Source organism: Camelus ferus, chromosome X (assembly GCF_009834535.1).
Source record: "Camelus ferus isolate YT-003-E chromosome X, BCGSAC_Cfer_1.0, whole genome shotgun sequence".
Lineage (NCBI taxonomy): Eukaryota > Metazoa > Chordata > Mammalia > Artiodactyla > Camelidae > Camelus > Camelus ferus.
In genome coordinates, this window is record NC_045732.1 from 23,777,068 (window position 1) to 23,799,278 (window position 22,211).

The window sequence follows — 22,211 nt, forward strand, 5'->3', positions numbered from 1 at the left end:
CAGCCACTATGGAAAACAGATTTTCAGTTTCTCAAAAAATTAAAAATAGAATTACCATATGATCCAGCAATTCCACTTCTAAGTATATACCCAAAATAATTGAAAGCAGACTCTCAAATAGATATTTGTACAACCCTGTCCATAGCAGTATTGTGCGCAATATCCAAAAGGTGGAAGCAACCCAACTGTCCATCTGCGGATGAATGGATAAACAAAACGTGCTACAAACATACAGTGGATTGTTATTTAGCCTTAAAAAGGAAGGAAATTTTGACACATATTACAACATGAATGAACCTTGATAACATTATGCTAAGTGAAATAAGCCAGTCACAAAAAAACCACAAATAATGTATGATTCCATTTACATGTGGTATCTAGAGTAATCAAAATTATAGATACGAAAAATAGAATGGTGGTGGTCAGGGACTGGGAGGAGAGAGGAATGGGGACTTGTAGTTTAATAGATACAGAGTTTCAGTTTTACAAAATGAACATTCTGGAGATTTGTTGCACAACAATATGAATTTACTTGACACTACTGAACTGTACACTTAAAAATGGTGAAGATAGTAAATTTTATGTTATGTATATTTTACTGCAATTAAAGTTTTTCCAACTTCACAGAACAGTATCCTCAGAAAAAATATTTTTAGAAACAATGCCAAGACAATTTCATGGTGTTTTGCTCCCAAAAGCACACACATGGGAGCAAAGCCATTCTTAGAGGAAGAAATGGTGATGGTTAACTTTCCTTTCCTGTGAAATTTCCAGCATAGTAACTTTTAAGGTAATCAGTGTAATGTAGCACCCATGTGTTTTCTCTTACTTGAGAGTGGATGAAAATCAATTACATTTTGTTTCCTGATAGGTAGGTCTTATTATTCTATTATTATGTTGGCCTCTTCTTTCCATCTTTAAATATATGGTATCAGGGAATGATGACATGGAGAGAAGGTTCAGGGCTGATAAACAGCAACCATCTCGTCTACCTACTCCCCTAATTTAGTAGCCACAACACATAGCCCCAAGGAGACCTCTAATGGCAAGTGTAGGCTCCTAAGGGTCTAACAATAGTGGCTAAACTTCTAGCTACCAAGGTTTGGGTAAATTTAATCTGAGAAAAATCGTCTTAATCTCCAAAGTTTCTCTTTCACTTCTGACCATATATTTTAAGGGACAATGAAAACTCAGCTACTTATAATCCTACTGCTGCCACTTTCGAGCCTTTATCCCATCACATAATCTCTCAGTGGCTGTTGTCTTCTCTTAAACCTGGAGCCAGTAGCAGAACAACCTTCTTGAATCTACCCTGAAGAGTAATGAATAGAAATGAGTTATAAATATAAAATGATGTATAAATCTTTTAGCACCAGAAACTTGGGATGTTTTAAGTACACAAGGGACAGACTAATAAGACTATCAATCCTGTCTCCAATGTATAGACATTTAGAAAGTGGGATCCCATCCATCCCTGGCTCTTAGAGTGTCGGTTTAAAAAAAAACCTATGATTTCCATCAATGTAGAGAAATGTGCCCTTTTGCCTTTCTTTCTGGAGCTAATTTAATGAATTTTCCTGTAAATGCTAAGGCCATGAGAGATGGGGTTACATTTTATCTACAACGTAGCTAGACTGATAATGGACAGTTTTCTTAATTCAGAGAGTATTCAGTTCTACAGAGATGCTGCTCTGCTCGCAGCTGGCCACACTAAAGGTGTCAGATTGAGTATTAATGATAAGGTTGTTTGCGTATTATATGCTGAAAGTAAAACATTTCAAATTAAAAAGGATCAAGACTGACAGTTTAAAACCTTAATGGGGTACTATTTTCAACTGTGTTGAGTTTTAATGTTGAAAAACTTAACCAGGGCCCAATATTTAAAATTATATTTCTCTGTGAATTCTGAAAATATGATAAAAGTTGTTTTTCTGTTGTTCAAGGACTGAGCAACTCTCAATTGTGCCAAATTCCAATTATGTAACTTTTTAAACACAATCTGTAGGCTTATACCTACCAAAATTTTACTTGTAAGTAAGAAATCCATATTAAAGAGGCATGTGTGCTTATGTGCAACTAACTTAAGGGCCATTGCATATAACCTTCCGGCACTGAGTTAATAAAAAAGAAAACCATTTAGCTAGTAGTTCTGAAAGTACCTTCCTAGTCTATTGGAAGAAATTTCTATTGACCCAGTCAGCTGAATCATTACCACACCGATGCAGTATACCGGTAATTTGTCTTAAATGTACAGCACTCTAGTTTTTGAGGAAATTAAAAAAGAGATACACATCCCTGCAGGTCTACACATCCCTGCAGGTCTAGTCCTGTAGTAAAGTTGCTGGTATCCCACCCCAATACATCTTCCTCTCAATTTACCATTTGTATGCTGGTCTATAATCCTAGAGACAGTGTTTCCGCTGTTGAGGGAAATGAGAGAGCGTTTGAGACATTTTTCCTTCTTTTTCCTTCATGAGCCCAAGAAACAATGTTCATATAGCCTTCTTAGGTGTAAAAGAAATAATGAAGTAGATTAGCCACCTCTTTTTTACTGTCAATCAGAATTGAGCTTAAAAGAAAAAAAGAAGAAAGGAGTAAAATATTCCTCATTTCTACTTTCCTTTCTTTCTCCTTCTCCTTTATGCCTCTGACTAGCTTATTCAGCAGGAGACAGAACACTGGCTGAAATTGAGGAAAGGACCTCAGAAAAGCCATCACTGTACAGATAAGCAAACATTTTCTTGGTTACCAGGTGACTCCAAGGCCAGGTTGAGCCGCCAATTGAGTCAAATCCATGTGTACTTGTAGTTAGAAGCTGAGCCAAATCAAAACTACAACAAAAATTTAAAACTAAAAACATTGTGACATCCTTTGTTGGACCACCAGAAAGACAGGTGGATACTTTGTTGAACATTATCAGAGGCCATTTTGGCTGAAATATATCTCATATTCCTTCCGCATTTCAGCATCACCACTCAGATAAATGGAGCCTACCTAATCCCCAATAAATCATCAGTGACTTTTCTCTTTAAAATGACAGGTCTTCTTATTATCATTTCAAACCAGAGAGCCTACTGAAAATACTAGGTACTTTCCTACAGAGGTGCATTAGATTAGGGAAGAATAGCAGGTAAATTCTGACCTCTACAACTGAGACATGAGTTTCACTGATCACTATAAAAAATATTTTCAATTACTTAATGAGAAAAACCCCTCTATTTGTGTTTGCGAATCATCACTATCACTGCTGGTTAAGATGTTCTTCTCTCTAGTGATTCTTGACTGAAAAAGGTCAGTAGAAATACTTAGACACATAGTCACAAAAAATCTTACATCTGAGCCCGTCTATGTTCTAAAGACTTGAAGACCAAAAAAAAAAAAAAAAAAAAAAATCCTTAAAAAGGCAAAAATCAGCTTCAGAACCCAATTTTCAGATTATAAAAGGTTAATTCCTTCTCTTCTGACCCGATCACAACTTTGGAGGCCCAGCTATAGCAAGAAGCTTATCATATTCCATTTAGCACGGGCTAGCCTCCTATAATTACAGCTTTAAAATGTTTTCTAGGCTTCATACACTTGTCTAGAAAAGAACAGTTGGAGTAATAATAATAAGGTATCCTCCAAAGGAAAAAAAAAACTTTCACCTTCTGAAATTCAAGTCTTTGTGGCTTCTCATAGAAATCTGGTTCTTTCTCATAACATTTCATGGTCAGGGCAAAATCACTGTCGGTAGCAGCAACATAAGTTTCATCACTCAGTGACCTGGGCATAGGGCTGTTTCTCTCTGGTTTCAAGGCGGGAAGACTGCCAGGACCACAAGCACTCCCAAGTGAAAGGCCGTGCTTGACGCACTTACCATAGGAGTTGGATGATGTTTCAGAGCACAGATGCCAGGAGTTTTGTTTTGTTTTCCTTTTAATTTCATCATGCTTTTAAAACCATTTTTCTTTCTACAGGCCCCTGTAATGCGTTTGAAAAGATCCATTCTCCTGAGTCATCCAAGAGGACGGAGAACACGGTGAGCTTTCAGCTGAACGGGAGACTGTCCCTCCTCTGCCTGGTGAGAAGTGGCTCTCTAAGTGCCTTATATGTTCAACCTGTAGTTAATTCCACTCCCACTCTACCCACACTGGTAATGAAGACAAATAGCACTGCAGTCTTTGGGTATAGCCTCAATGTTTACTTCTGCTTACAGCCAAGGATCTACGGCTCAGACTCTGGGAACTATAAAAATCATTTTGGAGAAGAAATTTTTGACTCCCTACCTCTTCTTTATCTTTGCCCCAGAGGAGGAGGGCCACAGCAGTGGTTAAGAAAGCTGAAACAAGGAGAGAGGGTGCACAAAATCTGAATGCACCCTTAATCTGACTTCTGACATTCTATTATGTACAGTTAATTGCAACTGTTACTTATCAAGTATGGCCGATCTCCACGCCCCCAACCACCACACCCAGATCTCCTCAGCCTTTACCATTTCAGGGCCTGCCAACTGGCAGCATCTGCCTTTCTTTGCCCTTGGGCTTTCTCTGGACTTAAACTCCTCCATGCTTCTATTCCCCCATATAAACATGAGGCCAGAAATGCCCCCAAATAAATGCCTCCCTATAAGAACAGCCTTTGACTAGTGACAGACTGAAGTTGGTACATAAATATCTCAGTGCCCTTGTCCCTCAGGTGGGATTATCTCTCAGGTATTGTCCTACTCTGGGTCCCAGAGTTCCCCAGTGAGATTAAGTTCCAGTTGCCCACAGTAGTAATAATACAACTTTTTTGTCTGTTCCCAGCTCCTCCACAGTGTCCTCTACTGAGATCACACCCGGAATAAACCACTTGCAGTTGAATGTGTGTCCATGGGTTGGCTTCTAAGACACAGTTTCTGGATGTGGACTCTAAAAGAAGAGGATGAGCTGCTTTGTTAGGTGAGGTTCAGCTACAGACATTCCAGTCTCTCTTACATACCTCCCTCAAAGAACATTAGCCTCTTACAGCAGCTTTCCCCCCGCTATGATTAAACTTTATTTGATTTCATTTGGATATAAATGGCAGGGCTGGCTCCTGCCTCTTACCCCAACATCTGCTTCATCTCCCTCTGTTCCAGGTTGATGGATCTTTTGATAATCACCCTAACATACCCATAGATTTAGTTTCACTCAACTTCTGAGACCTCATAGCGGTCTTTCAACACACACACACACACACACACGGAGTTCTTAACATTTTTTATGCTATGAAATCCTTTGACAGCCTGTGGACACATCTAAGAATGTTTTTAAAGTCATAAAATTAAATATATCAGATTACAAAGTAAAAAGTTACAATGAAATATGATTTATAACCTGGACTTCAGATAAGAGTAATTCCTATGTACATACATATAAGCTCAAAGAATTTTAACCCTTATCATTTCTCATCATTTCCTTCATAAAGCAGTGAGACTTATTAATTCATGATTTCACACAATTTTTGACTTCCAGGACCCTTCAGACTCTCCAGTGCCAAGATCAGAGTAAAGATTTTCTGCTTATCATTGTTGGCCCTGATTTAATGTCTCACCCCCTGATTTAATGTCTCGCCTCTGCCTTTTTTCCCTCTTCTCGGTAGGACCCTCTTATATTAGTGCCACCCCTATGGACTGGTCAGTTACCTGGCTAGCTTTCTGCCCTGACATGAGATTGCTGACTGCCCTAAATCCCTTCTTGCTCCTTGTAGCTTCATATCTTTCAATATTTCCTCCTAAGGCCCCCTTGCTTTTGAACAGAGATACCATTTACAATGTCTGTAATTTTCTTTAAAATACACCAGCAAAGACTACATGATACAAATGTGTCAGTTTTAATCTACCCTTAGGAGCAATGATCCTAATCAAGAATCCATATCCCAGAAACGATGAGGTAACAATAAGAAAGGTCATTCCAGGGATGGCTGCTACAAATAACCTCACTATCTTTATCTTCCATCAACACTAGAAATTTTGCTAATTAGTTTAATCACTGGTAGAAATGTATTTTCATTAGTGAAATTTATAGCTTGCTAATTAGGCTAAGCAATGTTAGAAATGGGCTCTCATAGGTGCAGTTGGTGGTATTCAAGATGTATTTATTGGCTAAAATACTTTAAAGATACTATCCATCTTTGAGTAAACAAAGTATGAGAATCCAGCAAGCCCTTTATATTTATCATTAGTTTTGGCACAGAACCCAGTTGTTCTGGAATATTCCTGATCATCTTTGTATAGTTGATGGTTAGGCAGCCCCACCACTACAGTAATTTTGTATTTCTCTCAGGTGAACCTTTTATGCATGTTACTTGTGGACTACCAGAAATGACAGAACCTAGGGTTTCTTTAGTTTGGGATTATATGGCTTTTCTTGCCTGCTTGTTAATAAATGTCTGTTAATAAGCTATGAATGGGTAGCAGGATTTGGTCTGAGACTTTCTTTTATTACCAAGTTGTAGGAGAGATGCCAGCCCTCAACCTACCTCTAAGATTTGGTGATTCCTGAGTTTCCAAAATGAGCCTAAGAATTGTGATGATCAAACTGCCTGACCTCCTCACCCTAGTTCTTAATCACAGAATAGTAAAGATTTCCCATTATGCACAAGACTATCTTGTTGAATACCCTGATGCTAACCATTTTCCACAATGAGGATTGGGATTGTTTCATGCCATTGGGCCGTCCCCTTTGGTCCCAACTCTGGATTTGGGTGAGTCTTTCCTAACCTTCATCTTGTCCTAGATAATAGGTTTCAGTCCTGCTATGGCAGTTCCTTACCATTACTGGTGTCAAATTCATTCACTCACTTATTCAATAATTATTCATTGAATACCTTCTGTGTACTATATGGTGTTGTAGACCCAGAGGATATTTCAGTCAATAAAACAGATAAGATCATGTGATTAAAGATTGAACAAATTGATAAATAATTTCAAATAGCAGTAAGTGCGGCACAAAAATGAAATAAGATTATGGGATGTGGCATTAGAACAGGGGGCTGGCTATTTTGGAAAGAGTGGTCAAAGAAAGCCGCTTTAAGGGTTAATAAGAAGCACACTAAGCAAAGATCTAATAATTCTTTCCATCTGAGCCATCTAGAATTATAATAGGATTAGAAATTAGTGTGATTTGCAATACAAGGCGGCCCTTAGACCTCTGAAAATTTTCATTTTTAATCTGTTAGGAATAGCCAGATCCTCACTGGTGCCTATATGTCACCTCAAGGTTTAAACAAAGTGTGAAAGAATCCCTTAAAGAACCAAGGTCCATTTAACTTTCTTTGAGACAATATAATGCACAATTAGCACTTTGACTTTTTTCATTGAATTGATCAATTACATCAGTTTGTATAAACTGATTGGTTTAGCACTTTGTAGTCCACAAATAGACAAAGAAAATCAGTGGAAACCAAGCTTAACTTAAATAATATTGATAGAGTACTGAGAATCGTAAAAATCTGAGATATAGAGGGCCCTTAGAAATCAGTATACTCAGGAAGAAAATGAGTTCCAGAAAACTAACCCCAAAATGCTCAGCTTGTACACCAAAAGCTCTCATGTTTATATGGCTACTTACCCATAAACGCCTTTCAAAGATTCTTGGCTTTTATATCTCACTTACTATAAAATAGTTTATCATGAACTGTCTCAATTTTTAATATAAAAATAATATGAGAACATTTAGGTTAAAAAAAACAGGAAGATAAACTACCCACCAATCTACTGCTTTCAGTTTTATATTTATCAGTCACATTTGGTGCATTCAAATACTTACTTTATTTTAACCACAGAGTGCATAAAATTTAATATCATGCTCTTAAACCTAGCATTATATTATATGCCTTTTCCATAGTGTTATATAGTGTCTGTGTTTTGTTTAATGCCTATAAAATATTCCATTGAGCAGTTATACCCTAATTTAATTAGCAAGTCTCCTCTTTTAGCTATTTGGACTGCTTTTAATTTTCATTGTTATTTGAAAAATATCTTAATGCATAAGACTGTTCCAGAATTTGGATTATTTCCTTAGGCTAAAGTCCCAGAAGGAAAATTACAATATCAAAGGATTTGAATAGTTGTATAGTTCTTAAAAACTAAAGCTGTTACATTGCATAAAACGTAGGTTAACATTCAAAGCAGCAGTAATACAGAAGGGTATCAGATTTAACACATATTTACCAGCATTCATTTTTAAGGCTTTACTAATTAGGTTAAAAAAAAATGTTTCCTGTTTTTTATTGAGCATTTACTTGTTCAGTTTTCTTTTTTGTGAATTATCTGTTCACATCGTTTTCCTGTTTATTTGCTGATCTTAGAATTGATCCATTTGCTTGGACCCTTTATAAATTAGAAATGTTCACCTTCATCTCTCATTTTTTTGCTGCAAGTATTTTTCCCAGATGGCTTTTTATTTTATTTTGTCAAGAATATACGGAACTATTTGTCCACCTTTTTCTTTGTGACTATTTCTATCTTTCCTATACTTAGAAAGTCAGCATCCTCTGCAAAGTTTTCAATAAATAATCAATACAATTCAATTTCTTTCCATTTTATGTCTTTTACATTTTGTTCCTTTATTTAGAAGTTTATTTATACATAACTTTTCATTCGTATTTAGCATGATGTACATTCATTTTATCATTGTCCATTTGCTAATGAGTATCCCAATTTTATATGTTGTCTATCATTGTCCTTTTCCTATCTTAAGATACAAAATGACTTTGTTTATATTTAAATGTATATACAATATGTTCTATATATTTTAGTAGCTTTACTGAAATATACTTGACACACAATACATGTCACATACTTGAAATATTCCACCACCATAATCAAAATAATGAATATATCCATCACCCCCCAAAAGTTTTCTCGTGCCCTTTTGTATTCCCTCCCTCTTGTCCTTCCTGCCCTTTACAACCCCTTCCTCCCAACTCCAGGCAACCACTAGCCACTATAGATTAAATCTCACCTTTTAGAATTCTGTATAAATGGCATCATAAAGAAGGTACCCTTTTGGTCTGGCTTATTTCACTTGCATAAGTTTTTTGAGATTCATCCATGTTGCAGTGTATATCAATGGTTCATTCATTTTATTGCTGAGTAGCATTCTCTTAGAGGGATATACCCTAGATTGTTTATCCATTCTTCTGTTGATAGTTCATTTCATGTTTTTGGCTATTACATTTGTGTGCAAGTCTTTGGCCATATGCTTTCATTTCTCTCAGGTAAATATCTAAGAGTGGGATGGCTGAATCATATCATCAGTGTGTTAAACTTTTTAAAAAACTGTCAAACTGTTTTCCAAATCAGTTGTCTCATATTATATTCCCACTAGCACTGTCTGAGAGTTCTAGTTCTTCTACACTCTCACTAACATGTGGTGTGATCAGTCTTTTCAATTTTAGCCATTCTTAGTGGATGTGGAATGGTATCTCATTGTGGCCAATAATTAATGGCATTGCACATCCTTTCATGTGCTAATTTGCCATCTTTGTATAAAAGTTTAGAATAATAATGCTCTCTGGATGAGTTTATACTGTTATGATTATGAAATAACCATCTTTTTCCTTGATAGTATTCTTTCTTCTGAAATCTTTGATATGAATATAGTCACTCAGGTTTTATTTGAGTAGTGTTAGCATGGTGTATTTTTCCATTCTTTTACTTGTTAACCTACTTGTGTCTTTATATTTACAGTGTGTTTCTTGTAGACTTTTGAATCTTTATCTGCTCTAACAATCTCTAACTTCTAATTGGGACAATTAGAGCTTTTATATTTAATATAATTATTGGTATAGTTATGTTGAAGCCTATTATCTTGCTGTGTGTTTTCTGTTTGTCCAAACTATTCTTTGTTCTCTTTTTCTGCTTTCTTTTGGATTAATCAAATATTTTTATTCTAGTTTCTCTTCTTTCTTAGATTATTTGCTTATAACTCTTTACTTATTTTAGTGATTATGTTCGTAGTATAGATCTTTCACTTATCTCTGTTTACTTTCAACTGTATACCACTCACACATAACTGTGCAGAGCCTCACACACAGAATAAAAACCTTACCACAGTTTACTTCCATTTCTCCCCTTCAGGTCTGTATGTGTGTGTGTGTTTCCATACTACATTGTCATTATTTTTAAAACAGTACTCTTTTTTATTGTGGAAAATACATATAGCATCAAATTTACAAATGTCTTAACCATTTTAAATATACAATTCAGTGGCATTAAGTACATTCACACTGTTGGGCAGTAATCACCACCATCCATGTCCAGAACTTTTTTCTAATCATCCCAAACTGAAACTCAGTACCTATTAAAAGATAACTACCCATTACCCCACTCCTCAGCACGTGGTAATGACTATTCTTTTTTCTGTCTCTATAGATTTGACTACCCTAGATTCCTCATATAAGTGGAATCATACAGTATTGGTCCTTTTTGTGTGTCCTATTTCACTTACCTTCCCATACTGTTTTCAGGGTTCGTCCATGTTGTAGCATGTATCAAAACTTCCTTCTTTTTAAGGCTTAATAATATTCCATTATATGTGTATACCCTGTGTTGTTTACTCATTCATGTAACAATTGGCATTTCAGTTGTTTCTACCTTTTGGCTCTTGTGAATAATGGTGCTGTGAGCATTGGTGTATAAATATCTGTTTGAGTTCTTGTTTTCAATAACTTTGGGTATATACCTAGAAATAGAGTTGCTGGATTATATGGTAATCCTATGAAAAATAGCGAATTTTCTTTTGTAAAGATTTAAGTAAAAATTAAAATTATGATTTAAATTTTAAATTTTTCTATATTTCCCATGAAGTTAACATCTCTGGAGTTCTTCATCCCTTTGTGAAAGTCCCTATTTCCAAATGTATATTTACAGATGTTAGCTATTTGTTCTCACAGTTGAACTATAGGATAAAATTGTCAACTTCAGAAAAAATCATTTAAGATTAAAATTGGAGTTCCAGGTCACCTAAAACATAACTTGGAGAGAACAATGAGAAAATATTCAGTCTTTCCATCTAGTAATATGTCACAATTTGCCATTTATCCAGGTCCTCTTTTCAATACACAAATAAAATTTTGCAGGTTTTTATTTATTCAACTTCTATACATCTTTTCTTATGTTTATTTCTTCTGCTTTTAAGAGCATTATATTTCTATTAAATGGAAATATCTTAAAATTATCTTAAATCTTAAAATGATGTTTTATTTCTCTTTTTCATGAAGGTACAGAGTACTAGTTACTTAGGAATACTTATACACTATTACCTTGATTAGCTTTCATTAATGCTAGAGATTGTTCTTCTTAACTGAATGCCTTGGATTTCTAGGAATATAATCAAGTCATCTCAAAATAATAATTTTAGGTATTATTTTCTTTTACTCCTATTTCTTTGACGTGACTTACTACATTAATTAAAATTTCCAAAATGCCACTATATAAAAACAGTGAACATAGATATTTGTTATTGTTGTTCCTGAGTTTACAGGGACTTTCCCTAAGAGATCTGCTATTGACTATAATGATGACAGATTTATGATAAGGACTATTAATTATATACATTAACGGAAAAACCTTCCATTCCTTTTTTAAAAATACCTTTAAATGTTCAATTTTAGCAAATGCCTTCCTGCAGCTATTGTGTTATCGACATAATTATAGTAATGCATGTCCTTCATCATTCCTGCATTCCTGAGATAAGCCCTGCTTTACTGTGGTGGGTTATTCTTCTATTATATTGTTACACGCTCTGTGTTAGTATCTTCTTTAAGGAGTTAGTTAATGTGCATTATTGGTTTTAGGTATTCTAAGATGCAAAGAAGCAGAGAACCTCCTGCTACTCCACAGCTAGTCTTGATGGGGGAAAATCCATAAGAAAAAAAAAATGTGTGGTGGCCTTATTAAATAGCAAAAGACAAGGGGTTTTTGGCAGGATTTTTTTTTACCATAGGCCTAAGAGGTTGGATTCCTTAAAAGGTTGGTAATTAACATTACTACAGCTGGAAAATAAAAGGTCTTGCTTAAAAATAGGAAACAGGGTAAATAACTGAAAATAGGTTTTTCTACCCAGACATCTTCTTGCTGTTCCTACAGCCATTAAAAAAAAAAAAAAAAAAAGCATAGTAACATATAATGGAAAAGAATCTGAAAAAGGATATATTTGTATAACTGAATCACTTTGCTGTACACCTGAAACTAACACAACATTGTAAATCAACTATACTTCAATTTAAAAAAGCATTAAATCCATTTTTAGGACAGTAACAGACTCCCTTCTGTAATCCCAACATCGATCTGTCCATACAATCTCGGTGGAGGGGGAAGCAATGGTAAGAAATTGTTTTAAACCTTAGAATACACATTTTAAAACTACTATCTCAAAATTAAGGTTCATAAAAACAACAACATAAGGTTATAGAAAAGTTTAGTGAAAAACTAAACAATCCTATCTCTTCATTCACTACCTACCACCTTCCATGCTTTCCTATTATTCTGTATCACTTTATTGGAAACAGGAATTGTATATTTTTTTTGGTTGTTTTGTTTTTGTCTTCATATTCCCAGAGCCAAGGACACTTTAAGCAATTTTATAACTACCTGAATAAATTAAGAGAAAAATGGGGCCATAAAAGGCGGCTAAGGAGCAACAAAATGGGACTTGAAACACAATATGACAGCAAGTGAAGCAATTGGAGAACATTTTTTTCATCCTGTAAAATGAAATAAAATGGGGGAAATAAGATTTTTGTGCTGTAACTTTACTTTAAGTATATTAGATTTAGCCAGTGTTTGTGTCCATTTTCTTATACTGATAATAATTCACAAATGTTTTTTGTTTTAAGAATTCAAATGCAGTCCTTTTGGCAATTGAAGTTGCAGGGATAACATCTCTTTTGCTGATATAAACCATGGGGACTTCAGTTGCATGATCTCATTATCTGATTACAGCTGTGACTTTGAAGTAATATTTCAGAATGAGCACTGTTGGAAGAGCTGTTGCTCACAGGCCAAGCCTAAGGTTGTGGAAGAGGATTTGCAAAGGTGTTCCTTAACCCTGCTCTCTTTTCTTTTGGCTTTCTCCTGCTCTAGTCCACTAGTGTTTCATTTAGTTTCTCATCAGGCAGGAAACTACAGTGGGATTGATTTTAGTTCTATATACAAAGATCACTCCACTAGTACCACTTTACCAAGTGGGCAGTAGGAGAGCTCCAGTAGACTGTACTGCACATTGTTCCAAGGGACTCCCTGACACTGTGCAGAGTTCAATCCTATAAAATCCTTTTAAAAAGAAATTCCAAAATGATCTTGTGAAAATCATTATGTTTCACCCACATCTTTGAAAAAGCGATTTGTTTCCTTGGTAAGTAGCAAGTTTTATGTTTAGAAAATAAGTTTAAAGCAATCATCCCTAGGACCCATGGTTTTTCACTCTGATTCTCAGACACTAGCCCACGGAACATCTCTATCAAAATCACATAGAAAGCTATTGAAAACAATGGATTTCTGAGCTGGGATCCTGGAATGAATACACACACACACACACACACACACACACACACACACACACACACACACACACATATTTAAAATTCACCATTTTAAACTATGTAACTGAGTACCGGTTTTTGCTGTTTACAATGTTGGCAACCATTACCACTATCTAATTCCAGAATATTTTCATCAGCTCTAAAAGAAACTATATACTTCCAGATGTCCCCTTCCCCCAATTCCCTAGTAATCACTATTTCACTTCTGCCTGTACTGTATAGATTTGCCTATTCTTGAGTTTACCATAAATGGAATCATAATATGTGATCTTTTGTGCCTGGCTTCTTTCACTTAGCGTAAAGTTTTCAAGGTTTATCCATGCTCTAGCATGTATCAGTATTTCACTCCTTTTGATGGCTGAATAATATTCATTGTATCAATCTACTGTATTTTGTTTATGCATTCATTAGTTTTCCTTTGGGTTGTTTCCATTTTTTTGCCTATTGTGAGTAATGTTGCTATGACTATTTGTGTACAAGTTTTTGCGTGGACATGTTTTCAATTCTCTTGGGTATATACCTAGGAGTAGAATTATTAAGTCATATGGTAACTGTATGCTTAACTTTTTGAGGAACTGCCAAACTGTTTTCAACTCTGGCTGCACCATTTTACATTCCCCCAGGGCATCAGGAAAGATGGCTGAAAGTGTTCTCCATTCCCCAGCAAGAGGGAATCCTGATGGCCAGAAGGAACACCGGAACTGTAGCACATGGCACAGAACAGGTAAGAAAACCAAAGGGTCACCAAGGCACCACTGTATCTAAAGGAAAGTGGCCCACAGTACCTTTGGTTCTCCAGAAAGCAGGAAGACAGGTGGCCCAAGGACCACCAGAACCATAGTACTGGGCAGGTAGGTGTTCAGAGGGTCCCTCCAGGACACCATTAGGAGGAAATGATGTAAACAAAAGGAGCCACAGTTTCGCAGCATGTAGGCAGTCTTGTGTCCCTAAGGATCCCAGGAATCCCAGGGGGCAAGTAGGCTAGTGACCAGATGGGCCCCAGGGCATCAGTGCTATGCAGGGAAGGTGACCTAAAGTGATCTGTGTTCCGCAGCAAAGGGGAAGGCCCACCCACAGACTGACACAGGGAAATTTCCCCGAAGGCACCAGCATAAGGATACGATTATAGGCAGGCCTGTGACCTAAAGTATCCCAGAAAATCCAGAGGGCAGGCAAGTTAGTGACCAGATGGGCACTCAGGACAGCTGTGCGCTGCAAGTAAGGCAGCTGAAAGTGATCTCAGTTCACCAGTGACGGGGAAGGCTGATAGCTGAAAGGACAACTAGAAACAGCACAGGGGCAGGCTGGCAGCTGGAAGGTTTGCCAGGGAGACTAGGGCAAGCATAAGATTCTGGACGAGAGGAACCACAGTTCCCCAGCACGTAGGCAGGCCTGCGGCCCAAGGAATCTCGGGAGGAGGGAAGGCTAGTAACTGAATTCCCTTCCCGCCCCTCCCCAAGCATCAGCACACGCAGGGCAGGTGGCCAAAAAGTTCACCCATTTCTCCAGCAAGGGAGAAGCCTGGTAAGCCTAAGAACTAGAGGTTCCCTAGCACACTGGCAAGCATTAATTCTCCGGAGGCACCAGTATGAGGGCAGGGCAGTGGCTGATAGGAATCAGGTTTTCCCAGCATGTGGGGAAACTTGAGCGCATAGAAATCTCCGAGACCCCAGGTGGCAGGTAGGGAGATGACCAGGTGTCCCTCTCTCCCTTCACCCCCACGGGGAATCAGCACACTACAGGGAAGGTAGTCCAAAGTGACCTCGGTTCCTCAGCAATGGGTATAACTGAGGGCCCGAAGGACATGAGAAACCATAGTACGTAGGTAGACTGATGCCCGGATGGTTGCCCCAGGGCACCATCGCAAGTAATGGGTGTAACCTTAAGGAGCCACAGTTCCTCAGGCAGGCTTGTAGTCCAAAAGATCTCAGAAATCCCAGGGTATGGGCAGACTAGTGACCAGATGGGCCCTTGGAGAATCAGCATGGTGTAGGGGAGAGGGCTGAAAGTCCACCCCTTTCCCCAGCGGAGGGAAGGAAGATGAGCCTAAGAGCTACCGGAACGCTATCACGAGGACAGGATGGTACCCGGATAGTTCTTCAGAAGCACCAGTGAGAGGATTCTACGGTAGCCTACAGCAGCCAAACTTCCGCAGCTCGCAGGCAAAATTGTGTTCGAAAAGATCGCTGAAACCTCCACGGCAGACTAGGCTACTGAGCACATAGGCCTTTCTGAGACTCTCCGCACTGCAGGGAAGGTGACTGAAAGTGCTTAAGTTCCCCAGGAAAATGGAAGGCTGACGGCCTGAAGCATACCGGCACCCCAGCGCTAGGGCTAACTGAGGCCGGGAAAGTCACAGAAGGCCCCATCATCAAGGTAATTAGGGTGGACGAAAGGAGCCACGTTTCTCCCAGAACGCCAGTAGGCTTATGGCCTAAAGTATCCCCAGAACCCTACCGTGTGGTTAAGCACTGTGGGGAAAGTGGATGAAGTTGATGAAGTTTTCCATTTCCCCAGCAAAAGGGGAGCTGAAAGCCTGAAGGACCACCGGAACTTTAGCCCAGGTGCCCGGAAGGTACTGTGCGGCAACACCTTTAGAAAACTGCAGCGAGCGACAGGAGTGATAGTTTCCCAGCATGAAGGCAAGCGTGGGGACCGAAGAACCCCAGAAAGGCGGACAGGGTAGTGACCAAATAGGCCCCTGGTGCGACAGTGCTCATGGGAAATGACCTAAAGTGCTCTTCATTCCACAGCAGAGTGAAAGCCCGTGACGGCCAGAAGAGAACCGTACCGCGCGTGCTCAGGCTCGTGCCCAGCCGGCTTCTCCTGGAGGACCAGGGCGGTAACACGGTAAGCAAAAGGAACCATACCTTCCAAGTACGCTAGCAAGCTTGTGGCTCACAGCGTCCCAGGGGAGGGCAAGCTAGTGACTGATAGGTTCCTGAGGCACCAGTGCCATTGAGTAAAGGTGGCCAAAACCTCGCTCACTTGTTCTGCAAGCCAGAAAGCTAGCCGCCCAAAGGAGTCTAGAACCCAGGTGCTACAGTAGGCTAGTCCCTGGAAGGCACCCAGAAGGACCCCCAGGGCACCAGTGCAAGGCATCGCCGGTGGCCAGAGAGAACCAATATTTCCCAGGCTCTCAGGCCGATGCATTACAAAAAGCCCCAAGGTTCCTTCGTGAGCATGCAAGTAGAGTCCCACATGAGACCCTATAGCCGGAGCTGAGGCAGAGTGATGGCCAGAAGACATCCAGAACCTTGAAAGGTCAGGTGGCATGTGGGCAAAAGATTCCATCAGTCCACACTGCAAGGGTGGCCAAAAGGACTCTGGTGTCCCTAGCGCGGAAGCTATCTGGTGGTCTGCCGCAGCGGATAACCAAACATCCAGACAGGCAAGTAACCCGAAGGGCTCCTGGGGCTCCGCCACACTGGAGGGAGCGTGACCAAAAGTGCTGTCCATTCCCCAGCAAGCAGGAAGGCTTGTGGCCAGAAGGAATACCAAATAGCGTCTTTAAGGACTTGTGCTACGTTCCACTGAACAAATAGTTGCTTAGCTATGTGAATAGGATGTTTCTTTCCCTCCAGGAGCCTGTGTGATGAAACGATACAAAGTGTGATTTTTTTTTTTTTAAGCCATGTGATTGCTAACAAATGCTCTAGGGCAGTGTTTATCTTACTTTAAAGTGCAGATGAATCAACTGGAGAGATGGTTTGAAATTCTGATTTAGCAGTCCTGAGGTGGGGCTTGAGATTCAACATGTGGAACGATACGGTAATCAGGTGTTGCCAATGCTGACTGACCACTTTCGAAGAGCAGATACCTAGAGCCACACACGCACTAGTCACCTGTGGCTAGTTAATGTAATTACATTTAAACGTAAACTTTAGCCCCTCTGTCTCACTGGCTACATTTCAAGTTCTTAATAGCCGCATGTGGCTAGTGGCTACCATACTGGACAACAAAGATAGAGGATATTTCTATCATATTCAGATAGTTCTCCAAGAAATAAATGACAGTATATTGTTGGGCAGTTCAAGGAAGTCTTTGTGAATTTTGTGTGGACCTGGAAATAAAAGTAGGATTGTGATGAAAGAAACAATCAATGTGGAAATAAATACTAGAACGCGACTTTGTGCTTCAGAAATAAAGGGGGCTCTGGACTAAAGATGCCTGGCATTGAAACCTGCCTCTGACATTTACAAGCTTTGTAATTCTGGAGGAGTTACTTTAACTTTCTCGTTCTTGGTTTGCTCAGTGTAAAAATGTCTGTGTGACAAAGTATGCATGAGATATATATGTAAAAATATTTTCAGCGTCAGTCTAAACAGATTCCTTGACCCTGCAGTTTGCCTTTTCCCCTTCTCACAGCTGAGGCCACTTGGGCCTATGTGTGCTCTCATCCCTGCCCTTGATTCCCAAGTTCAGAGTTAATATTTAATATTTACTAAACTCTCCATTATAGGGTAGCAAAATCCTGAAATTGATATGGAGGACCTTAGATGCCAAGGCAGAGAGGTCAGTTTCCATTGGCTAGGCACTAAGGAAACGATGCTTTTTAGCATGTTATTGTAGAGAGTGAGACATGCTTTTGGAAGATTAGCAACAGCATTCAGCATAAACAAGATGTGAGTAATGTAACTCAATAGGAGGCAGGGGTGAGAATAGAAAGGTTGGTGGGACCAGATCAGTGGAGAGCCTTGCGTACCTTGTTAAGGAGTTTGGCAGTTGCTGAAAAGTTCTAATCAAGGACATCTGGTAGGAGTGGGAGGAGATACTTGATGAGAACTGTCTGTGAAGAAGTGGGTAAAGAAGTGAAATGGGTGGAGAAAGAGAAGTCTCTAGTGAGAGATTGATTTCAGGTTTAGAGACTTTGAAAATGGAGCCCTTCTGAGTGATGACGAGAGTTGTGTGGCTGTCCAGGACCTAGAGAGGAAGAAAATTAAGTATAAGCCAAGACATCGCATTATTTCGCAAGGTGGGTGAAATGGGGCTTATTTCATTTAAGAAGTAGTCAAGGAAGGACTGTCTCCAAGGAGATTTCTTCCGTTAAGCTTCCCGTGTGGTGCCTGAGTTTCGAGAGCTGTAATTTAAAGTGCTAGATTTTTCGGAAATAACATGTGACCCAGCATTTATTCTATGTCCATGCTTCCTAACCATTATTATGATGAAAATCTTTCCTAGAGCTGGTTTTTCTTAGTCATAGAAAGCCACATTCCTTCACATTTGGGGCGTGGGGGCAGGTACTCAATGAACGATCCAGGAGCATATGGCATAAACAAGTTGACCTCTAAATATTTTTGCGTGGGTTATCTGCCACTGGGGTCCTGACAGCAGATATTTAATTCCTGTTGATCATTTCCCTGCTTTCTGAGCTGTTTGGTCCCCTCTAATGTTTCCCCTCCTCCATGTAATTGGGTAGTCCTCCATGTGAATATTGGCCTGAAAGAAGTAGGGCTGAGAAGATATAAAACTGTAAACTGCCTGCAGTGTACCTCCGAGCCAAATAAAAAGGATTTGGGGCCCAGTCTCTAGTGGGAATTATCTACCTCAGCTCTCTTCCACTGTAGAGAGGTGGCAGGGCATTTCTTTCTGGCCAACTTAGTGTTTGCTGTGGTCCTTCCCTTCTCCTTTATTTCTGGGCAGAATCTTATTCTGCTGTAAAACACTATACTACTTAGAACAATAGGAAGAAATATAGCAGTCCTCACTGTTAGGTTTTGGTTTTGAAGGGGGCAGTTAGTAATATAACAAGAAATGACTAATTATTTATTGTCTCAGCTTTAAAAGAAACAGCTCCACTATCTTTCAATCTCAAATTCTTAGATTTGAGGCCTATTCCAGTTTTATATCCAGGACTGTTGTTTGGAACTGGGGCAAAAAATCCAGTCATTAGAATTTGGACCCCAAGTTGTTGATTTGAAGTTATGTACTGGTTTATATGAATTTTTAAACGGCCATGGAAATTTTCAACATTTTAGCTTCCAGCTTTAATCCTTTCAAAGTTTATTTCCAGCTTCTCTCAAACCCTTGAATGTGTATCACTTTGTCTGAATTATTAATGCCAGACATACACTTCCATGAGTATAGTTGTATTTCCCACGTGACGCCGAGGCTCCCAGTTCACTTGCGTTCAGCTGCAAAAAGGAAAAAAAAAAGTGAAAAAGCTACCATTCTTGCCTGTTTCCCACTACTTTATGGAGATGACCATCTGTAAGCTAATTCTGAAGTTGTTAATGGCAAGAATTAGAGTCATTGGCACGTGTTTCAAAACACACGGTTTAAGGTTTAAGGTGATGTCTCCCACTCATTGATGGGAGCTGTGTGACACTGCAGTGTGTTCTCTCTAGGGGGTTCCAACAAAGACTTGTCTTTCAGTTGCTCTAACTGGCTTCTAGGGCATTTTTAGAGAGTGTAGATTAACTCCCAAACACAAAGCAAATCTGTGCTACTTGATTTGTTGTAAAACCATAACACGTTTTCCATTGATTTCCAGCCTAGCCACAGTTTCCATACTTCCCCTCCTTCCTGAGCTTGGAAAAACGAGTAGAAAAGAAGCTCTGATGCCTTTCTTTTCAACAAATTCTAATTCCAAGTGCCCACGGGAGGAATGACGAGGAAAAGAGTTCTTATTTCGAGAACAATAGGATTCTAGAAAAGGTACAGATATTCTTAAAGAATCTTGTACAGACTTTGCAGCAATCCGTTAATAGGGAAGTATTTTCCATAGCCTCGAAAATATCCTGAAACATTCCTGCCCATAAAAGTGTCTTGAGGCGAGCATGACAAATGACTGTGAAAAGCCAAGGATTAAAACACTGTCGAATACCAAAGGTTTTGATTTTTTTTTTGTTAAAACTACCTTCTGTAACCTAAATTCCTTAGGATTTGTTCTCATTTTTCTTTGAAGCCCTGGAGAATCTGTGCGAGTTTGTTTAGCTCTTTTGTAAAGGGGAGGCATCTTGCTAACACTGGATAAATTAGGAAAGGCTCCAAAACCAAAACAAGTTGTTTCTTTTATTTCCTCGTCTTTCTTCCCTGCTTAGGTAGGTTGCAGGGATCTTAACTAGGGATGCTCCCCAAATGACATATCAAGATTCTACATGTGAGGGTTTCGAGGAGCAGAACAGGCAAACATCTAAAGCTAAAATGTCACACAGAAAGACTATGATAAGTTCCAACAGAGCTCTGTCATGGTTGAGCCCTAGATTTGACAGTCATTAATTTGCTATTAATAATTCTTACTGTTACAGAGACTCACTTCGCCAGCCTCAGGAAGAGTTTGTTCTTTAGACACCCGTTGATTTAAGCGGCCTGTCAAATTGATTCAGACATTCAAGGTAAGAAAGAGATGTAATTAAATCTTTTCAACATACTGGCTAAGCACTCATCTCCTGCCAGCGATAGATACAATTTGGGAGTTGCTGTGATTTCTTTACCCTCGCCCTGAATATATTTTTAAATGATTTGTAATGCTGTAAATGCCTGTCAGCCAGTAGTAGACTTCGTGTTACTTGGGAACGTTAAACCATTTCCCAGTTAGATGAGTAAAGAAAGTTCACCTCAAAAAACTAGCTGGATAGTTTTTCCTGACACTAACGATGTGTGGCAACTATGACATACGTACATTGGTATATATTATTGCCTTCCATTTTGGGTTGATACAGAGTGGAAATGGCAAAGATGAGATTATCTATCAAAGTAAGTAATTCTAGATTGTTTTCCCCTGATTCTTTGCCTAGACGTTGCAAATTCAGTGGAACTGGAAACTTCAGTTCAGATTAGGGGGCGAGAACACTGTTTCAGGCAGGGAAGTCACTATCACAGTGTTGCGGGGACTCAATGCTGTGTCTCTAGCTCTGTTATTGGATCCCCTGCCTGCTGTGACCTACAGAGCTGACCTGTGCGGAAATGCCATCTCTTCTCACTTGCTCCCTTGTTTCTCTTTCTCTCATCACACCCTGAGTTTCCTTGAGCTCTGTCATAGATCTCTGACCTTCGTACCTCAGGGAAGACAGAATAAATTCCGGGACTGTGTGTCTTACTATAAATGTGTGGGAAAGGCTGGACTGGGCACAAGTAAAGGTCACCTTGCGGCTGCCCCACTTGATCTGTGCCCTTTTGTGAACAGTAGTAGTAAATATATCAGCTCTTAGCCTGGTCTAAATACCGGATTCATAGAGAAATCCAGCGGGAAAACAGTACTCTCCCCGTAAAGGGGTTTTCAGGCCTTATGCTACTAAAATCAGCTATTTTGTCTTGAGAACAAGATGGCCTTTTCATTTACGTGCAAAAATTGTTCTACCACAAATGGAAAAGTGTCTGAAAATGCCAGTGATGCCCCCCCATGAAGGATTCTCCCCTTGCGGGGTTCTTCTGATTATCCTGTTGAATTGCTTAACCTCTGCTTCTAAAACATACCCTGAAATTGCTACTGAAATACACTTGTTGCTGAGAGTTATCACTGGTACAGTAAAGACTTAACTCCGGTGTGCAGTACAAGGAAAACACTGGCTTTGGAAACTAGGATATATTATGTAGTTCCAGTGGTTTGCGTTATGGGGGTGCCACAGAAGGTAAATACATGTATCAAACTGCACAAGTGTCTGCCAATCTGGTGGGAAGGCAAAATATATACAAATGGAAAAACAGCAGAGATTTACAGA

The 22,211-nt window shown here is 39.2% G+C and overlaps 1 long non-coding RNA gene across 1 annotated transcript; it reads left to right on the forward strand.

Moving 5' to 3' along the window:
- Positions 1-3,719: 3,719 nt before the first annotated feature.
- LOC116662143 lies at positions 3,720-20,975 on the forward strand. Its single transcript, XR_004318126.1, has 5 exons — positions 3,720-4,060; positions 4,785-4,919; positions 14,172-14,272; positions 16,302-16,398; positions 20,799-20,975. It is a non-coding gene; the product is annotated as an uncharacterized LOC116662143 (long non-coding RNA).
- Positions 20,976-22,211: the final 1,236 nt, after the last annotated feature.